Source organism: Arachis hypogaea, chromosome 5 (genome assembly GCF_003086295.3).
Source record: "Arachis hypogaea cultivar Tifrunner chromosome 5, arahy.Tifrunner.gnm2.J5K5, whole genome shotgun sequence".
NCBI classification, from domain to species: Eukaryota; Viridiplantae; Streptophyta; class Magnoliopsida; order Fabales; family Fabaceae; genus Arachis; species Arachis hypogaea.
Window position 1 is genome coordinate 11,703,303 of NC_092040.1, and position 21,857 is coordinate 11,725,159.

Genomic DNA, 21,857 nt, shown 5'->3' on the forward strand with positions numbered 1-21,857 from the left:
TTATTGGTTGTGAGTTATAATTGGGGTTTTTAAGATTTTAGACAAGAAATATAAATGGCAAAGAAAATAAACTAACAACTAGCAAAGCTCTTGGCAAGATATGAGTACTAGAAGTCATATCCTAGTTATCCTCCTCAATTGTGATGACAAATTGTCCATTACTCCCACTTAGTTAACCATGGAGGAAAGTCAAGCGGATGAATCAATTTGATTCCTTAAGTCCTAATCAACTCCTAAAGGAAAGACTAGCTTTAGAGGCATTCAAATCAATTAGCAACTTCTAATTGCCAATCAACAAGGGAATTAGATAACTCAAGAGTCACTAATTACTCTACCTAGGCCAAGAGGAACAAAACCTACACTAAAATCCAACCAAGCATTTCATCAAACACTTGGAAGGCACAAAAGAAAAGCATAGTAATTTGAGAACAAGAATAGAATCTAACAACAATTATTGCAAAGAATTAACAACAACAATCAAGGGAATCACAATTATCATGAATTACCTCAAATTGCATTATTGAAAGAAAACAAAGAATTAACAACAACAATCAAGGGAATCACAATTATCATGAATTACCTCAAATTGCATTATTAAAAGAAAACAAAGAAACAACAATCTATCCAAAACAAAATGAAGAATTACAATTATTAAAGCACATAACTAGGAAGAGGAAGAGGGGAAGATTAAGAATTGATAAAAGAAAAGTGAATCAAAGCATGAATTAAACCTAGATCTAAGAAGATAGATTAACCTAAACCTAATTCTAATTCTAGAGAGAAGTGAGAGCTTCTCTCTCTAAAACTACTCTAAAACTAAAATTATGACTAATGGTAATGAACTCACACCTTCTCCCCTCAATCATTGATCCTTTTATTCCTTTCTATCAGCAATTGGCGCCAAAATGGATCCAGAAACCCTTCCAAATCGCCAGGCACGTGTTACTTTAATGAAGTCATGTGCCGACTGCGACGCGTGCGCGCATGGTACGCGTGCGCGCCCCTGGCCGATTCTGCAATTTGCGCGCGAGCGCCTTGTGTGCGTGCGCGTGCTTTGACTGATTTCACTTCTTTAACTTTTCACGTTTCTCTCCACTTGTATGTTTCCTTCCTTGTCCCTTTGATCCATGCCTAGCCTATTTCAATCCTGGAATTACTGGCAAACACGTCAAGACATCTTATGGAATCAAAGAGGAATTAGAATTCATCAAAATAAGGCTTAAAAAGCATGTTTTTACACTTAAGCACAAATACGGGAGAAATTACAAAACCATGCTAATTCATAGGTTAAATACGAAAAAATATCATCAAAATACCCTAAATTCAATACAAAATAAACCGTCAAATTGGGGTTTATCAATTATTCGAACACAAACAATATATCACATGAATGTCAACCTTAAAGTTTTCTCCTTATAAAAATATGAGTTTTTCATTACCTTAAAACACTCTTTTAATGTATGGATTATATTCTTCAAATGAAAGTAAGAAAGGAAGCAATGACTTTAAAATCTTGAATTTTCTCCTATAATAACATCTTATTTATCATGTAATTAAAAGCATTACATAAATTAAATGGAGTTGCTATCACCCTCCACCCTCACTCAACAATTTATTACTTATAATTTTTATTCAATATATGTATCTCCCAATCATAATACATTATATTATTATTATTATATATAAAGCCAATTAATTAATTGTATATATTATAAGGTATATTAAATTTTCTCCTTACCCTGGCCTGAATGAATAATCATTTATTTAAAATTAAATGGACATGTATATAGCATATATTATGTAGAGATGACCAAGGTGAAATAAATAAATAGAAAGGAAATAGAAATAAAACCTCCTACAATTATGGTTGTTAAACTACTATTTTAACGCATTTATCTCTTAGTCTTTGTACAACTCTAATGTCTTCATAAGTAGAAGTAATTTCACCTCTTTCTTTTGGAATATTGGTTGTACTTTTTCTATACCAACACATAATAAATATTACAATTTAGATCTCAACTTGATGGTAAAAATATTGGTACTATTATTAGGATTCTAAAAAAAAATTACAAAAGCATAATACATGACATATTTAGAATCTGGATTGTTTCACTAATCTTAGCTCTAATTATTATTAATTTTTTTATATCAATATATATTATTTTAATATTAAATAAAAAAATCTCGATAAGATTATTTTTCGATATCAATATATATTAATTGTTATACATATTAACAGTGGTAAGATTTTTTATTTAATATTAAAATAATATATATTGATATTGAAAAATTAATTGTAAAATATAAAAATAATCATTAACAAAAATTTTGGTAAAATCGTAATTTAATAATTAAAAAATATTTTGGTAAAAATACAATTTAATTAATCAATAAAAAAATAATTTATATAAAAAGTATTTTGGTAAGTAAAATTTAATGACAAAAAAATAAATTTTTTGATAAAGAGTATTTTTGTAAAAAATAATTTATTTATTTTTTTGAAAAATAGATAAAGTTAACGTTAGTTAACACAAAAAATTTAAAATAGATTAAAGATGAGGTTTTTTAAAAATTTTAAGGGAAGAGAATATACATTTTACAAATAAAGAGGAGGAAAGTATTATTTTAGCATCTCTTAAGACAAAATAGTAAAATTTTCTCTAACACAAATAGCATACTTGTAACCCAGTTTTTGTACTCTTGAATCATTATTTGATATATACATGAGTTGATATCAGTATAATCTTATCCATGCAACCTATATGGTTTAAAGAAAGGAATAAAGCTATGAATTAGACAAACCTGATATCTTTTTCGTTAATAGAATTCAGAAGAGTTTTGTTATTCTCCTTAACTTTGACATAACTCTTTTTCCTGTACACACAGAAAGTTTTTGATGAGCGTAAGGATAAACAAATAGTTGAGAAGAGATAACTATTAAGGCAGTGTGTGATGTGATAAAAAAAACTGAAATTAAGAAAACGTTTAATGCATATTTAGGGTAGATGTGATATATTTGGTATTAAATAACTATAGAGCGGCTCTGTTAGGTAAACAACAAAAAATTTGAATAACATGAACAACAGACTAATATCTTGACCCACTAAAGATAAAAAAAAAACACCACTCAAATCAAGTGACAAAAAACTCTTTATCTTACCTTCTCAAATTTTAATCATCTGCCATTGCTGCTGATTTCAAAATTTTAAATTGCTTATTTTTAAATTTTAAAATCTATTAATAATTATTTAATCAATTAGAAATCTGAATTTTAATTGCATCGTCGGTCCCTTCTTCACCAGCTAGCCTCAACGTCACTGAGCTTCTTTTCATCAAGCTGTTGGTTTAGAATGAAAATAATCATCTACATACTTAGTAAAATGAACATCCAGTAAATTTCATTGTATCTACATAAATCTAATCCAAATTAAATGAGCATTAACTTTAGAATGAAAATAACCATCCATATATCTAATAAAATGAACATCCACATCCGGAAAAGGGGAAAAAAAGAGGAAGAAGAGGAGGAGGAGAACCACAGTGGCAGAGGGAGAAAGGCAATGAGACAGCAGCAGCCCCACCCAAGGATCACGAGGCAGCAGTAGCGATGCCACGTATATAACCCCAAACATGTTAATGAGGGTGTCCAGTGAAAAAACGACGGCGATGAGCCGGGTTGGTGGTTGAAAGAGCGAGGGCGACAAGAGTTCGGAGGCGACGATAGTGTCCGGGGAGTGAGAGGTTAACGCTGCGGGGCTGGGTGAACAACGGCAGTGCTGAAAGGGGTTGGGGGAGAAGCTGATGTGGCGGGAAGGAAGAACGACAATGTTCTTCTGCGTCTCGCTGGCAATGACAGTGAGTAATGGTCGGGGACGTGAGAGAGACTGGCACGGACATAAAAATCATGGTTATGGTGGAATTAGGAGTAACCGTCCGTAGTTTGAACTTGTTTAGGTGTTAATCCTATTTTTTTCAAATTTCAAAATCTATTAATAATGATCTAATTAATTAAAAATCTTAATTTTAATTTTAATTTTACCTTCTTTTTTTAAATCGTTATTCACTATATGCATTGTTTAGCTATACTTTCTCAACATCAAGATATAAATATGAGTGCACACACTAACTCATATTTTCATGTTGACAAACTTGACTGAACCGTACAGTAAAAAAAACTCAAGGAGAAAATAAGAACACAGGAATGAAATCTCACAATCTTCTCACTATAGGTAAACTTTCTTTCAATAGCTGGCTGGTTAAAAGCATAAGCTCTCGCATTATAAGAGCAATCAGTTTTCACATATAGGTATCACTTAAATGGTGTAATTGAATCAAGCTAGCGAAGTAAATGGTTAGTTACAATGGACATCATGAAATATGACTCCTAATATGAATCTGTCAAGAATGTAACATAGTTTGAAGGTTGAAATCCATATTAATATATATATATATATATATATATATATATATATATATATATATATATATATATATATATATATATATATATATATATATATTTATATTATGGTCATCGATCAAATATAGTGATAACTAAAGAGAAGAGGAAATACTAAGCAGAAGGAAAGAATAAATTTAAGCAATGGAACAAAAAACTAATAGAAACACAATAAAATGGATACAAACCTCCCTACAGCAAGATATTCTTTTGTTTTAGTTCTTAAATTAATCTGAAATTATTTAGAAATCAAAGGAAAAATGATAACAGGAGGTAAATAGATCTTACCAATCTGCGATTGACCACTACTGTTGTGCTTTCTACTTTCCTAGTTTCGTTGTATGTGCTCTCTGTGTCTGCTGCTCAATTCTTTTCATCAATCTACTCTCTTTCACTGCTTCCTCCTCCTTACCCACCACCACCACCACATCAATAAAAAAAGAAGAAAAGATTAATTTGAAAGCAACGTACCAAAGAGGAAGAGATGGATAATTGAAGAATCTGGTTATGTTAAAAAGGAAGGAAGGAAGATGTGTGACTTGACCAATGAATTCTGATGTAGATAAAACTCATAGCCACTGCCACCGAGTCAATCACCATAACCCGTACCATTGCCGCAGTTGCGTCCACCACCACAAGGAAGAGCTCGTGCAGCTAGGACGTCCACATGATGCACGACCGCTTCATCGGCCAGGGGAAGGGATCGTTGTTGGCCATCAGAGCTTGGAGAGAAGAAAAGAATTGTAAAAAAGAAAATCATCTTCTGGAGTATAATGAAAGTGAATATTTAGTTTGAATTAACTTTCAATTCAAAATTTGAATTTTGAAAACTGATAGAAATGAAAGGAAGAGAAAAATAACAAATGAAATAAGGACAAAATAATTTACAGTACCGATGAAGGATAGAGAAGAGGATTGAGGAATGAGGGAGGTTGCAGAGAGAACTGACGTGGCGGAAATTGGCGAGTTAAAAATTTATTAATAGGGATACGTTGCAAGTACAGTCCTTAATCAACCAAAAATCCGCTTATTAATTTAAAAGGGGTTGTCACAATATTGAAAATTAAAATACTGGGAGTATGAATCCCAGGTCGTCTCCCAACGAGTTGCAGAGAGATGTGCTATTTCATCAATCGGGTGTTCTAAAAAATGGTCTAGTTGATAAACAGAAATTCAAATTAGAGAATTTAATTAATTTCAAATAAAAGCCTTGACTGGGGGTAGATTAGTTGGAAGTCCTATTCTTGTTGAAATACTCTCAAGATTAATTAATAATTGGAAGTTACTCTGCTTAGTTAACCCTTACTAGGTAAAGAAAAGTCAAGCAAGTTGGAAATCAGTTTCTAGTCATAAGTCCTAATCCTCTCCCTTGGGAAGGACTAGAGTTAATGATTAGAGGGTGATTCAACAATAAACTCAATTATAATTTTTCTCTTGAGTAGTTCAACTCGAGGTTTCCTTTCAATCATCCCCCAATCAAGTCATGGAACTAATCACTCATCATAATTATAAAATTCACAAAATTAATGGTGAAAATAAAAAAAGACATGATAAACAATAATAAAAGGATTAATTGAAAATAAAAATAGTCTATATTAATAACTTGTAAAAATAAGGCAAAGTCAACTCTAGAGGGATTAAAAATATGGAAGAATAAAATAAAAAGTAAATAACAAAATAAGATGACTAGTACCGGAGGTAGACTCTTCTCAAAAGCTAAAGCCAAAAATCTTCCAATGCTAATAATGAATGCTCAAGTGAGTGAAAAAAACCTAGGGGAGGAGTAAATTCAGATCTAAAACTAAAAAATTATGCAGAATGAATTGTGTCTCTCATTTCTGCATGTTCCCTGACTCTAGTCTGTAATTTCGGGCCGAAAACTGGGTTGAAATCTGGCCCAGAAACTCTGCCAGCGACTTCTGAAATTCTACAGATCGCGCACGTCACGCGGGCGCATCATTCGGCGTTTTTCTTTTCCATGCGGGCGCGTCGTCCATGCCTCAGCGTCGCTTCTGCTTTTCCAATCCGCACGTCCGCGTCACTGCGAATTCCTCTCTTCCGCGCGGTCGCGTCGCTGACGCGTACGCGTCACTTCTCGCTGGTCATCTCCTCAATTTCTTGTATTCCTTCCATTTTCGCAAGCTTCCTTCCCAATCTTTCATTCATTCATGCCCTATAAAGCCTGAAACACTTAACACACATATCACGACATTGAATGGAATAAAGGGGGATTAAAATACCTAATTAAAGGTCTCCAGGAAGTAAGTTTTCAATCATGTAATAATTTTAGGAAGGAAATATAAATGCATGCTAATTATATGAATAAGTGGGTAAAGACCATGATAAAACCACACAATTAAATACATTGTAGACCATAAAATAGTGGTTTATCAACCTCCCCACACTTAAACATTAGCATGCCCTCATGCTTAGCTGAAGGAGATAGAATAAATGAGTAGGAACATGTAAAAACTCATGCAATGCAATGCAACCTATATATGTGAATGCAACTATATGATTCTTGTCCACTTGATCAAGAATAAATAAGCTCTTCAAACAATTACAAATCAAGCTTCACTAATTCAATTCTCATTCAGTAAGAACAGATAAAAATGCAAGAAGGTAGCTCATGAAAGCGGGGAACATAGAATTTTAAGCATTGACCCCTCATTGATGATGTATGTATACTCTAATCTCTCCAGTGTGTAGGGTAATCACTCTATCCTTCTCTAATCATGGTCCCTAAATTTTGTTCTTCTCCTAACCAATCAACAATAATTAATATACCAATGCAGCATCATGAGGTCTTTTCAAGGTTGTAATGAGACCAAGGTAAAGGTAAGGATACATATATGGTTAAGTGAGCTTATAAATTGAATCTTTAATTAACCCAAGCTTTAACATAACCTATATATATTTTATATAACTTTGGAATTCGTACTTAGCTACCCAAAATTCTCTTTCACATTCCCTATTCATGTATCAACCGTTCATTTTAATTCTATCATACATGCATTGACCTTTGAATTCTTAACTCAACATTGGGGTAATTTTGTCCCCTTATTCATTTATTAAATAATAAATTTTTTTTTACATAACATAAAAATAAACATAGCTAATCAATGCACATAGATTTTTTTGATTCTTATAGTTTTACATGAGTAGTGTCCAAATTCTCATTATATTATCATGATACACTCCCTTATTATCCTTTGTCCCCACAATTTCCCATACTTAATTAGTACACATAATTCTATCTTAAGCTAATCAAAGATTCAAATTGGGATATACAATTATTTTTCCGCTTAAGGCTAGTAATGTGGTAAATTATATAACAAATGGGATTTAAAGGCTCAAAGTGGCTAACAAAGGTAATTGAAAGGGTAGGCTTAATTTGGGTAAGTGAGCTAAACAATTAATGGCCTCAATCATATGCAGCATACAAATATACCAAACATTGGACATATAGGATGGAACAAAATATAGATTACAATCATAGAGAAATAAACACACAAGAATAAAATAATTATGGTTAAATAATGTAACCATGCATAAAGGCTCAATCTCACAGGTTGTGTGTTTGTTAGCTCAAAAAATCATGTTCCAAATACAGTTTCAAGCAAATTTAACATAAAAATCTTAATTAAAATTAGTGAAATTTTTGTTCCAAAAAAAAAATTAGAGTCTTAGAAGAAACTTATTGTCTTTTCAATCAAGTAGAACATGCATGCAACTAATCTATTATTATGCAATTTTATCCTATTCTAAAAAGAAAAACTAACTAAATATCCTAATTTATTGGTATTTAGGGAAGAAAAATTACCTCCGGAAGTCAGGTACTGACTGACCTCCCCACACTTAAGGATTTGCACCGTCCTCGGTGCCATCTGTCAGGAACAATGGTGGGCTGGTGGCAGTGTCTCCACAGTTGGGACTGTCGTGGCTCCGTGTGCTGGTGAAAGAAGTGGAGTTCGGAGTGCCTGGATCGTTATCGGGTCTGTGATTGCCTGTGAGGAACTCCTTGAGATATTTGAAACGGTGTTGGTTGCGGCGCTCTTGGAGCTTTGCTTTCTTTTCTTGTTGGTCCAACCGCTTCAGTATTTGATGCAGCAGCTGACTAGTAGATGGTGGAGGAACTGTAACATCCTCGGTGGATAGGCTGGTAGTGACAAGTGGTGGCCCGAGATATCTCCCGTTGGGGATGTACTGATCATCCCGTGAAAGTATGGCTTTGGTGTCTCCAACTCTGTAGGGGCTCCGGCTGCTGAGATAAGATCAGAGACTAAGGCGTGGAAAGGTAGGTAGTCCGCGATCTGCACATGTTCCATAGCATTCTGGATATGTCTGGTAAATTTAGAGGTTGGTCTGTGAGGATGCACCATAGTAGAACGGCCATGTCTGCCATAAAGGAGGACGCATGAGTACTCGAGAAGACGTAATGGGACATAATCTGTGCTCATACGTGAGCCTCTAAGGTAAGTGCGGAAGCCGAGATTCCCTTAGGACGGGAACGATGGTATCCGAAGATCCATTTGCTGCCAGGTTGAGCGATAACTCTGAGAACAGCATCCCAATCAAAGGTGTACGCCTGACGTTTGATGGCGGCCTTCTGAAAAGCGTCCAATCCTTCTGGAGCAGGGGGGAGATCTAAGGCTTGCTGAATGGCCTCTTCTGTAATAGGGACTTGCTTCTGACGTATATAGACAGACTGCAGGGTTGGTAGGTGGAAGTTAGAGTAGTACTCAACTACCCAAGAAAGATTGACCTGTCGTGGCTGTCTCTGTAAAAATCCCCAGTGTCTATGTGCAATTTGTGGCTCAACAAATTCAGCAATACGAGGTGGAAGAATAAGAAGGTGTTCATTGTTGTAATTTCGAGCTGCCAGAATAGGAAACATCTGCTCACAATAGCGATTTGGAAATCGTGCGGTGTCCTTTGCTGGGAAGGCTCTCTCCTTTTCATCAACCTTGATAATCTTTTTAATTCTTTTTGTTGAGGGCTTGACTACAGTTGAAGAAGGCTCTGCCACTAATGCTCTCTTCGTTCCTTTCCTTGCAGTGGGTTTAGTGGTAGCTTTCTCTTTGCCTTTCTTGGTGCCCATTCTGAAAAAGGGAAGAGAAAGTAAGTTAAATCCAAAGAGATAAAGTAAGGAAGGGAATTGAGTGAGTGATAATCAGTGCACGGTAAAGATGAATGAAATAAACACATGGTCATGACAACATATGAAAAGATCAATAAAGGAAATAGAACAAGTGCATGATATGGTAAGTAGATGCAAGATGATTATTGGCATGCTGGCAAGGGCATGAGTAGCATAGATCAAGTATTACTTCGTAACAAACTATCATGTTTATATTGGCAATTAAATTCAATTAATAAAATAGTAAAGGAAATTTGTGAAAAGCATGCATTGAATAGTAGAATAGAATAATGTAGAAAAGTGCATAATGCCACATGGGCTTTTTCACAAACACATAGCATGCATGGTAAATAATCCAATGAAAATAATAAATTGAACATGCAAGCAACCCCTTTAAAAATATAATTGCCAAACAATTATAAAACAATCCACAATGACCAAATAAATTTCCAACACCAATAAAAAGGAAAGAAAAAGAAAACATATGCAATGAAAGTAAAAAGAAAGAGAAAGGAAGAAGAAAACATAAATAAAGAGGAAGAATAGAAAAGTAAGGAGGGAAGAAGAAAAGAAAAACCTTGATAATGGTGGTGAGAGAGAGAAAAAGTAGAAAGTGAGAAGGGGGAAAGAAGGAAGAAAGGGGAAGAAAGAAATAAGGAGGGAAAAGAAAAAGTAGGATTTGGGGAAGAGAAAGATAAGATATTTGGCAATTTAGGATAAGCTGTGCAGCGCAAGCGACGCGGACGCGTTAGTGACGCGTTCGCGCGAATGCGTATTAAATGAATCGACGCGGAAGCGTCGGTCACACGGTCGTGTGACACATGTTATGTTACTGGCGTAAGGGCAGCCTCGCGCTCGCACAAATCTCTGTTCGAATTTTTATTTTGCCAAATGTTGGGTGACGCGATCGCATGGGTCATGCGATTGCGTGAGTGGCCATTAGAAGGATATGACGCGGACGCATGAGCCATGCGTCCGCGTGGGAAGAATTTGTGCGTTCAGCACCGATCCATCACCACTCTAGCACAACTTTCGGTCGTGCACCCATTTTACGTCGAATTCCAAGGCACGCGGCCGCGTGGGACAATTTTGAGCCAAAGGCATACTTCAAGCCGTGCTTCAGCATAACTCTCTGTTCACTTTGTTTTTCTTTTATTGCACTTGTGACCCGGACGCGTCAGCGATGCGGTCGCGTCGGGTGCTCTCTCCTCTCACTTTTTTTTATACAATTATGCAATTATGCAGTATGCAATGCTAATGAATAATATTCAGGTTCAATTGAAAAAAAAGAATAAAAATAAATAACACGAAATAAAAGTGAAAAAGAAACGACCATACCATGGTGGGTTGTCTCCCACCTAGCACTTTTAGTTAAAGTCCTTAAGTTGGACATTCGATGAGCTTCCTGCTAGGGTGGCTTGTGCTTGACTTCATCCAGGAATCTCCACCAGTGCTTGGAATGCCAGCATCCTCCGGGGTCCCAAACAAAGTACGTAAAGCCCTTGTGTGAGTTCAAACAGGCTTGCAGGCTCCCGGAGTGTTGAATGTCAGAATAGACTCCAGGATCTCAAACCTTTCTTCTACACCCGTCTTTGTCTTGATCTACATCTTTCCAGTCAGGTGATGAGTAATCCGAATTCTCACTACAGTGACCAAACAGCTTCCGAGATCCTTTAAATTGAGCTTGACACCAATTCCTGCACCTCAAATTGAAGTGCGAAACCTCATTGAATCTTGCATACCAGCGCTGAGTGCGAGTCATTTCCCTTTTTTCCTTAAATCCGCAAAGAGCTCTAAGCTGGCCATCTGTTTCAAGAAAACCATATTCAAGTGGAAAAGTGAAGATAAAAGCCAAGGATTTTACCCACTTGAAGTCTGTGTTGGGTGCTAATGGCCTTGGGATAGGTGTTTCTAGTGGCTCTGCAAGCTCTACTCCCTTGTGGTCTTCTGTGGATTCCTCCACTTCTTGGCAAATTTTTTTAACTTTAACCATGTCTTGATCAAAGTCATTGATATCTTCCTCATCACTTGAGTCATAAATAGGAGGTTGAGAGAAGTCGACCTCAGCATTATCTTCATATTCACTTGGGGAAGATTCTTCTGTCTCAAAGAATTCACTTGCGAATGCAAGTTCATTACTAAGAGGACTTGACTTGTGATCATCATCATCAAGAAAACTTGAGTCTTGGGTCATTCCGTCCAATTCCTCATAGGATACCTGCCTTGGGGGTTGTGCACTATCCTCCTTAGCATTAATTGTAACGTCTTCGACGGAATTCTCTACAACTCTGGATTCCTGCGGAGGTTCAGCATCTCCTAAATCTTCAACCAACTCTTCTTCTTCTACAATGACAGCTTCCTCTACTTGTTCTAGTACAAAATTATGCTCTATACTGTCTACTGGAGTCTCTAGTGTCTTCTTCATGCTGCGTTCTTCATTAGATTCTCCACATGAACCCATGAGAGTCTGTTGAGTGCCTGAACGTTTGGAAGATAATTGATTTATTGCTTGTTTCAGTTGATGAAGGGTTGCATTAAATTGTTTTACTGATTCTTTGAGGTGAACCTATGATTCTTGGCTTGATGGATATGGACATGGTGCATAGGTGTGTGGTGGTTCTTGGGAATAGTTGGATTGGCGTTGGGGTGGATAAGGATCATGTGGTAGTGAATATTGAAAAGAAGCTTGTGAGTGTGGTGGTTCGAAGTTATGTCGAGAGGATGGTCTATGAGCATAGGGTGGGCTTTTTGGTAGCTACAAGGCGGTCTACCATATCTATCAGCTTGGTATGCATTGTAGAATGGTCTTTGTCCATGATATCTAGGAGGGCGTTGTTGCCTAAAGGGGTGATCAGATCCTTGTGGCTCCATCCATCTTTGATTGCTTAGACCTTGATGCATAGTCCTGTTATAGCTTCCATTCCTTGCAACAAAATTAGAACCAAACTCAAAGTGAGAGGGGTGAGAATTCATAGTAGCTATCGGAAATAAGGGGGAAGAGAAAGAACAAATAAACAAGTAAAAGAAAAATATTTACAATAACCAATAATAAGGCACACATTTGCAATTCCCTAGCAACGGCGCCAAAAATTGACGTGGCGGAAATTTGCGAGTTAAGAATTTATTAATAGGGATACGTTGCAAGTACAGTCCTTAACCAACCAAAAATTCGCTTATCAATTTAAAAGGGGTTGTCATAATATTGAAAATTAAAATACTGGGAGTATGAATCCCAGGTCGTCTCCCAACGAGTTGCAGAGAGATGTGCAATTTCATCAATCGGGTGTTTTCAAAAATGGTCGAGTTGATAAACAAAAATTCAAATTAGAGAATTTAATTAATTTCAAATAAAAGGCTTGACTGCGGGTAGATTCATTGGAAGCCCTATTCTTGTTGAAATACTCTCAAGATTAATTAATAATTGGAAGTTACTCTGCTTAGTTAACCCTTACTAGGTAAAGGAAAGTCAAGCAAGTTGGAAATCGGTTTCTAGTCATAAGTCCTAATCCTCTCCCTTGGGAAGGACTAGAGTTAATGATTAGAGGGTGATTCAACAATAAACCCAATTATAATTTTTCTCTTGAGTAGTTCAACTCGAGGGTTCCTTTCAATCATCCCCCAATCAAGTCATGGAACTACTCACTCATCATAATTATAAAATTCACAAAATTAATGGTGAAAATAAAAGAAGACATGATAAACAATAATAAAAGGATTAATTGAAAATAAAAATAGTCTATCTTAATAACTTGTAAAAATAAGCCAAAGTCAACTCTAGATGGATTAAAAATATGGAAGAATAAATATAAAAAGTAAATAACAAAATAAGATGACTAGTATCGGAGGTAGACTCTTCTCAAAAGTTAAAGCCAAAATCTTCCAATGCTAATTATGAATGCTCAAGTGAGTGAAAAAAACCTAGAGGAGGAGTAAATCCAGATCTAAAACTAAAAAATTATGCAGAATGAATTGTGTCTCTCATTTCTACATGTTCCCTGACTCTAGTCTGTAATTACGGGCCGAAAACTGGGTTGAAATCTGGCCCAGAAACTCTGCCAGCGACTTCTAAAATTCTGCAGATCGCGTACGTCACGCGGGCGCGCCATTCACGTGGACGCGTCATTCGGTGTTTTTCTTTTCCATGCGGGCGCGTCGTCTATGCCTCCGCGTCGCTTCTACTTTTCCAATCCGCGCGTCCACGTCACTCATGCGGCTGCGTCACTGCGAATTCCTCTCTTCCGCGCGGTCGCGTCGCTGACGCGTACGCGTCACTTCTCGCTGGTCATCTCCTCAATTTCTTACATTTCTTCCATTTTTGCAAGCTTCCTTCCCAATCTCTCATTCATTCATGCCCTATAAAGTCTGAAACACTTAACACACCGATCACGGCATCGAATGGAATAAAGGGGTATTAAAATACCTAATTAAAGGTCTCCAGGAAGTAAATTTTCAATCATGTAATAATTTTAGGAAGGAAATATAAATGCATGCTAATTATATGAATAAGTAAGTAAAGACCATGATAAAACCACACAATTAAACACATTGTAAACCATAAAATAGTGGTTTATCAAAAACATGTCAAAGGATAAAGGAAGAAAATTAAATTAGAAAATAAAAAATAAAAGAAAAGACCTATTTAGAGAGGACATGAAGAGAAAACAAAAGGAATTGTTGTTGTTGAAGAGGATGTAGTGTGGGTAAACTACTAAGAGAGAGAACATAATATGAATACTTACCGTGAATCACACTTCCTCAAGACACGTAGGAATTCCACCAACTGAAAACTCTCTTTTAAAGAATAGGCATAGGATCTAGGTGGTCACTTAATAGTGGCAATATAATCACTTTTTTATTATTTATTTATAATTTTATTATCATATAATTGAAGGAATTACATAAATTAAATTGAAAATATATTAAAAGAGTCAATTTTTTATTTTAATTTTCTTAATTGATGTTCTTTAGTCAATATAAATATTTTAATTTAATGGTATAAAATTTCTAAACCTTTGTATTTCATTTACACTTTTTCTGATCTAATACTCTAATATAAATTACCCTTCATTAAGGTTGTGTTTGTTTTAAAAAATTAGGAGTTGAGATTCGGTATCATGTTCAATAGTGAAAGACTGAAAATTTTCATTCTTTTAGTACCTCCAAAAGATTGAGACATGGGAGACTGAAATTTTAGTGATATTTCTTTCCTAAAATACCCTCAAAGAAAACTTAAAAGTCCAACTTTATCGCTTTGATGAAATAGTACAAGAAAAACGATGAATACTGTTGGAGTTACTGTCGGATTTAGCATTGGAGGTTAGCGGTGGGACTACTGACAAATTCGACAATAAATTCGATGGTAAAAAAGTTACTGTCAGATTTGGTTTTCCGATAGTAAATTTGCTGGTAATAATTGAGGAAAAAAAGAAAAATTGGCACGATCATTACCGTCTAACTTAGGGCAAAACAAATCTAACAGTAAGATAATTATATGAAACGCACCGTTTTGGTCACAGATTGTGAGTTACTGGCGATTTTTTTTACAGTAAATTCGTCGATAAAATTGACCATAAATTCAAATTTGAGAACCCTTCTCCTCCATTTCTGCAACATCACTTATCTCCCCTTTCTCTTTCTCTCAACCAAAGAAAAAGTAAAAAACTATAACCTCCACCAATTACTGTCGCCATCCGCCGTTGGTCTGTCGGAGTGAGAGACTGCCGCTGTCCCCGTCAGTCGCACTTAGGAGCTTTCCTATTCGTGCTGTCAGCATTCGCTCTCACCAACCACTGGTCGCCATCCTGCTTGTCGTCGTCCGTCATGCTCAACCTTTCTTTGTCGTCCTTAGCTTTGAAGGTTAGTGCTCACTGCTAGTGCTTGTTCTTTCTTTTTTTACGATCTATTCAGAAATCAAACCCTTTTTATGGACGTTCTTTGAGTGTCAGTGATCGTTTTTTATGCTCACTGCTAGTGCTAGTGCTCACTGTTGGTGTTTTGTGTTTTTATTGGTTGATTATTGATTAAGTGATGTGTTGCTGTTTTTTTTTTTTTTGTGAGTTAAGTATGCTTGGATTAATTGTGCTTTGATTATTGGTTGATTATTGATTAAATGTTCCTTTGATTTTTTCTTTTTCTCGAATGCTCAAAAGTCTTTAGTGCTTGTTTTTTGTTGATTGGCTTTGCTCACTGCTAGTTCTTAATGATAAATTTTAAATTGATAACTCTATTACTGGCTTATTACTTGATGAAAAATTGCACTGTCTATGTTAATGATTCACTACTCATTCTATCATCGTGTCTTGTATTTTTGTTTAAAATAATATTGGTGCTATTTTTTGTGATGTGCTTTGATTATTGATTAATTATTGATTTGATTCTTTCTTTTTTTGAATGCTCAATAAGTCTTTAGTGCTTATTCTTGGTTAATTGGATTTTTTCATTGCTTTGTGCTTAATGATTAAATTTTAAATTGATAACTTTATTAATGACTTATTGTTTGATGAAAAATTGCATTGCATGTGTTACTAATTTACTGTTCATTCATTCTGTATTGTGTCTTGTATTTTTGTTTAAAATAATATTGATGCTATTTTTTGTGATGTGGTTTGATTATTGATTAATTATTGATTAAATATTTCTTTGATTCTTTTTTTTTTACTCGAATGCTTAGTGAGTCCTTAGTGCTTGTTCTTAGTTGATTGGCTTTGCTCATTGCATGTGCTTACTGCTTGTACTTAATGATAAATTTTAAACTAATAACTCTATTACTGACTTACTGTTTGATGAAAATTGTACTGTCTGTATTACTGATTCACTGCTCATTCTGTCATTGTGTCTTGCGTTTTTGTTTAAAATAATATTAGTGCTATTTTTGTACATGTTGCTTCAAAATTTTGTAGATCTTCAAGAACAATTCATTTATTGCCTTGCACTAGAATTCGTGTTGTTGTTAATTGTCCCGGTTATTAGCAATTGGGTTCTATATTGTTGTAGTCATATTTAAAGGCTAAATAAGTCTTTTTTTGTCATTATAATCCTTCTATTTCAAGTACCTAGGCCAATATATTGTTGTATCATATATGGATCTTATTTTACTTCATTTATTTGTAGTTTTCCTTAGTTGTTTAACTTGTTTGCTAACTATTTCCTTCTCATTATGATATAGGGCATGAAATTATGACCAACTTGACTATAAAAAGTTGTTTGGCTTATTGTATGTGGATCTATTATGACTTTTAACTAAAAATTTATAGACAAATTATTATAAAAAATTGTAAAACTTTAGATTTTCTTAGTTGAGAAATTATTAAATTTAAATATTTTAAATTATGTATTGAATTTTCAAGCAAATTTTAAAAAAGTTAAAATTTAAGTTTACCGTTTAGTTTACCATCTGTTAAATCTGCTGGTAACTATTAATTTAATTATTAATAATAAATAATATATTACCGTTGGATTTACTGGGAGAAAAATTCAATGGTAACAAGCTCCAGGATTTCGCTACTAAATCCACCGGTAAATAATTACCAGCGAAGTTTATACAGTCAGATTTATTCTGCCGTTAAATCTGTCGCTAAATCCGACATTATCCAACGACTTTCTTGTAGTGAAACTAGTTAGAGATTTCTCCTTCATTCTTTCTTTACACACTCACCCTTCTCAAGCCGTGACCTCATCGTTGCTGCCAGGACAAGCTCATCGTCATCGGAGTCGTTGTGACTTCCTTCTTCCTATCTTCTCCCTCATCCCTACACTGCCAATATTTTCTTGCCTCTACCTCACCCATCTATGTTGTCTCAGCCACCTTGCTCCCGTCGTGCCTTGCCTATCTTTTCCTCCACCACGTGCTCGTCTGCCCCTACTTCCTCCATTGTCATCATGTTGGATCTTCTGCAAGCTCTGCTCTACTCTTCTTCAAATCTCTGCTCTCTCTCATTGATGGCTTCCTTTTTCAATGGTGCAACCCTGTAACAATCCCTTTTAGAAAGGCTTGAGTAGCAACATCAGTAAGAGAGGGTTACCTCTCATCCCTTTCAAAATGCACGGTTTTTTTTATTTGATACATAGGAAGATCTAATTATAGGCTTTTTGTGTATGTGATTTAGTTGGGAAGCTTGAAAAATTTTGTTTATTTTTGTTTATTTTCTAATTAAACTTAATCATTATTTTATTTATTTAGTTATTTTTGTATTAGTTCCTACACTACAACAAAAACACTAAGTACTGTCGGATTTACCGACAGAAAAATGAAAAAATCTGTCGGTACTATGTTTACATGCAAATTTTCCATCGGATTAAATTTGAAGGTATAAACCTCACCAGTAAATATCTACCGTCGGATTTTGATGTCCGCCAGTAATTTGCGACGAATTTAGCGTCGGAATGTGATAGTTCATGAAAAAGAAATCTTGATAACATTGGTGCCATAAAATGAACCATCACGCCACTTTACCGTCAAAAAAATGTGAAAGTAAATCCGAAGAAAGAATTTTTTTATTTTTTTAAAAAATATGAATGATCGCTATTGTCAATAAATCCGTCGGTAGTGTGAATATTTTTTATTTTTTCTCATTCTATGATGTACTCCAATAGTTAACAATTGATAGTCAACTCTCAATTAACATCGAATAAATTAGTATTTAATATGAAAAAAATTGAATAATATATGATGTAAAATATCAAATATATAGAATATAAACATAAAAGAAACTTTGATAACAAAATACATAAGATAGAACTATGTTTATATTAATCTTATTTAGATTCATCATTTTCTTCATTTGGTTCATCATCCTCCCCTTTTGAGGTAATTTCCTGATCATCGAACTCGTCTTCTTCTTCTTTCTCTCTATCAACCACGTCTTCTTCTTGAAGATCGTCGTCGTCCAATGGTAGTGTGTTGTCATCTACCCTAAGGTCAATAAAGTCATAATTCATAATAGCCGACCTAAGGATAATCGAAACACCAGTATCAACTACCATTTTTGAAGGAGTTTGATCATGAATTTGGAAAGGTTTTTCACCCTCTGTTCCATCAGACTCGATGCAACCTCTTGGCTTAGTCTTAACCACAACAACCCAACTAGACTTGTATGACCCCGGATACGGCAAATAATATACCTGTCGTGTATTTTGAGGTAGAATAAAAAGATCGTAGTGCCTATATTTCTTAGTCACATTCACTTCAGTGATATTGTAGTCCTTGTGCTTTCGTGTTCCTTGTCGCGAACTTGGATCATACCATTGCCATTTAAATACAAACACCTATTATGTAGTGCGACCAAAATACTCTACTTGAATTATATTGTGCAACACACCATTCCAATCAGAATGCCTACTGCCTAAATCCCCACGAATCTAGACCCAGGTGTTATCTGTTTTCTTTCCAACCGACCATTTTAAAGAGTGGAATCGATATTCATTAACATTGTATATCGGGTAGCTTGTGCCCTTATTCATTGGACCCCAACTAAGTGCAAGTAGTTCTGAATCTTTTGTGTTAGTTAGATGCATTCCGACATATTCTCTGAACCAATTAAAAAAATTGTTCAGTGATCAGGATTTATTTTTTGGAATAACCTATGATACAATAAGACAAATAAGAAAATTTCAGTGTAATGAAATTTTGATGAGATGGGAAATATAGTATCTTACTAAGTGCAATAGGGTGAAATCTGATCACAATTAAGCAACACATGCAAATGTGCAGCATCGATTTTCTTTTTCTCTAACCAATAGTCACTACCTCTGCCCATTACAACTCCTTTCGAAATAAATATTAGATACATTGGTTCTCTTGACGAGGATTCTCCCTTCTCATCATTCCTTCCAACTCTTGTTATACGTGACTCAACAAGAGGCTCAAAATAGAAAGAGCAAAATGTATATGTTTCTTTAGCTAGAAATGCTTCACAGATACTACCATTGATCCAAGCTTTGTTCTTCATGGTGCACTCAAATGATCCAATCATTCTCTCAAACGGGTATATCCATCTAAATTGGATTGGCCCACACATTCTTGCTTCGTACGGCATGTGGATTGTTAAGTGTTCCATGTCGTCAAAAAATATGGGAGAAAATATTCTTTCCAACTTACAAAGTATAATCGGAATGTTCTTCTCCATTACTGTGAGAATTTTGGAGCACATACATTTCTAAAAAAATTCACTTATTTCTGTAAGAGGTTTTTAGATGTTGGTAGGAAGTTTTCGCAATGCAACAGGAAGCAATGACTCCATAAAAATATGAAATCATGACTCTTCAACCCAGCAAGTCTACCTTGTGAGACATTTGCACATCTACCCAAGTTAGAGGCATAACCATCAGGAAACCTCAGTCCTCTAATCCACCTACTTTGTTAGAGTTGACACCACCTTTGGTTTAGTCCACCCACTGTTATCAAATCTCGTTAAGTTCAGATCTCGCCATCTACAAATATTTATCAAGTTTAACCTTGCCTTATCGTTATCCTTTGTCCTCTCATCGTCCATTATCGTGTGCATGATAGTAACAAACACATTTTTTTAATGTGCATCACATCAAGACAATGTCGAACCAAATTGTCTTTCCAATAAGACAAATCCCAAAATATACTATATTTGGTCCAATTATGCTCCTTACCATATCCCAAAGATCTCACACCTGCCCTGTTATCGATGATCTTTAGAATTCTACTAACACGATGCCTAACTGGCAAACCACTTAATCTCATGGGTACGTCTTCTTGTTCAGTTCTATTCTTCCTAAACGAATCTTTGTTGTACCGAAAAGGATGATCAATATCAAGAAACCTTTGATGATAATCAAACCACAAATTCTTATCCCCATTCATCAGCCAAAATGCCTTTGTATTTTCTATACAAATAGGACACGCCATTCTACCTGGATGGACCAACCTGATAATATCTCATACTCAGAAAAGTCATTAATGGTCCACATCAAGATAACATGCAGTTAGAAGTTTGTCTTGGTTGAAATATCATAGGTTTCTACACCATTAACCCACAACTCCATCAACTCATCTACCAAGAGTTATAAAAAGACATCTATTTTAGCTTTTGAATTACTTGGACCAGGTATGATACAAGTTACAAAAATATATGGGTCTTTCATGCACATTTCGGGAGGTAGGTTATAAGGAGTCATCACTATAGGCCAACAAGTGTATGCATTATCGAAATTAGAATTTAGTGCAAATCCGTCAGAGCACAAAACTAATCTAACGTTTCTAGGCTTGCTCGTAAATGTAGGGTGGACCCTATCAAAATGCTTCCAAGCATCTCCATGAGATAGGTGCATCATAAAACTATCATCTCTCTTGTTGTTACCAAGGTAGACAAAATCACGAGTTGGCTCGCAAAAACATACGAATTTATGTTTCTACTCTCTTTCCGTCACGCTTCTACTACTCGAGTCACTGGAGTTGCTTATGCACAAAATCATCGGAAAAGTTGCAGAGCCATTGGAATCGCGGTTCTGCAAGCAACCCATGAGAAGAAAGTTGGCCCAAAGCTTTATTTTGTTGTGCAATGTAGAACCCAACTTGAATCTCAAGCATAATCTGCTGAAAAAGTGTTGGAACTTTCGATTTTCCTCCATTTTTCTCTCTCAGTCTCTTTGCTTCTGATATGTGTAACCCACCATGTCTTTTTTTTATTTCATCATTTTGATAGGTGTTATTCTATTAGAAGAGAGATAAGGACATGTTTGAAAAAAATTTATTGTTTTGACCAAAAATAATAAGAGAAAGTACAGAGTTGAAATGGTGCTGTGGAAAATGAAAATTTTGAGGGAAAGTAAAGATAGAAGAGAGCATTCGAGAAGAGAGTGGTGATGGAACTGAAATGATTAATAAAACTGGTTTATTTTATTTTATTTTTCTTTTGAAAACTTTAAAACCTTTTCGCTTGTTCTTTTCTTTTTGAACTCGGTTATTTTTTTATGAATATCTTTTATTGATCATTTTTTTTATATCTTTTATTTATTATTTGCTTTATTGATTTTAGTTAAATGATCTTAGTCAATTGTTTTTGTCCAAGTGGTGTCTTGGGCTTATGGCATATACATATGATACAATTATGAACTACTAAATTGTTTTTTTGTAAAAATTAATTTGAGAATTACTTATGTTTATTTGTTACTCTTTTTCACATCTTTTTATATTTTTTTATAATTTACGAGTTATATTTACGTTTCATTTTAAGATTTTACGAATTAAGATTTTATTATAGTCAGCTAAGTTAAAGTAAAACGGAGTTT

At 34.9% G+C, this 21,857-nt stretch overlaps 1 long non-coding RNA gene across 2 annotated transcripts; it reads right to left on the minus strand.

Moving 5' to 3' along the window:
- Nucleotides 1-556: 556 nt before the first annotated feature.
- On the minus strand, nt 557-5,468 carry LOC112804116 (uncharacterized). 2 transcript variants are annotated; one of them, XR_011881787.1, is made up of 4 exons: nt 5,353-5,468; nt 4,748-5,181; nt 2,803-2,874; nt 557-1,147 (listed from the first exon to the last, which is right to left on the minus strand). It is a non-coding gene; the product is annotated as an uncharacterized lncRNA (long non-coding RNA). The 2 variants fall into 2 exon arrangements; XR_003202739.3 differs by lacking the exon at nt 5,353-5,468 and having other exon boundaries at nt 4,748-5,326.
- Between the last annotated feature and the right edge of the window lie 16,389 nt (nt 5,469-21,857).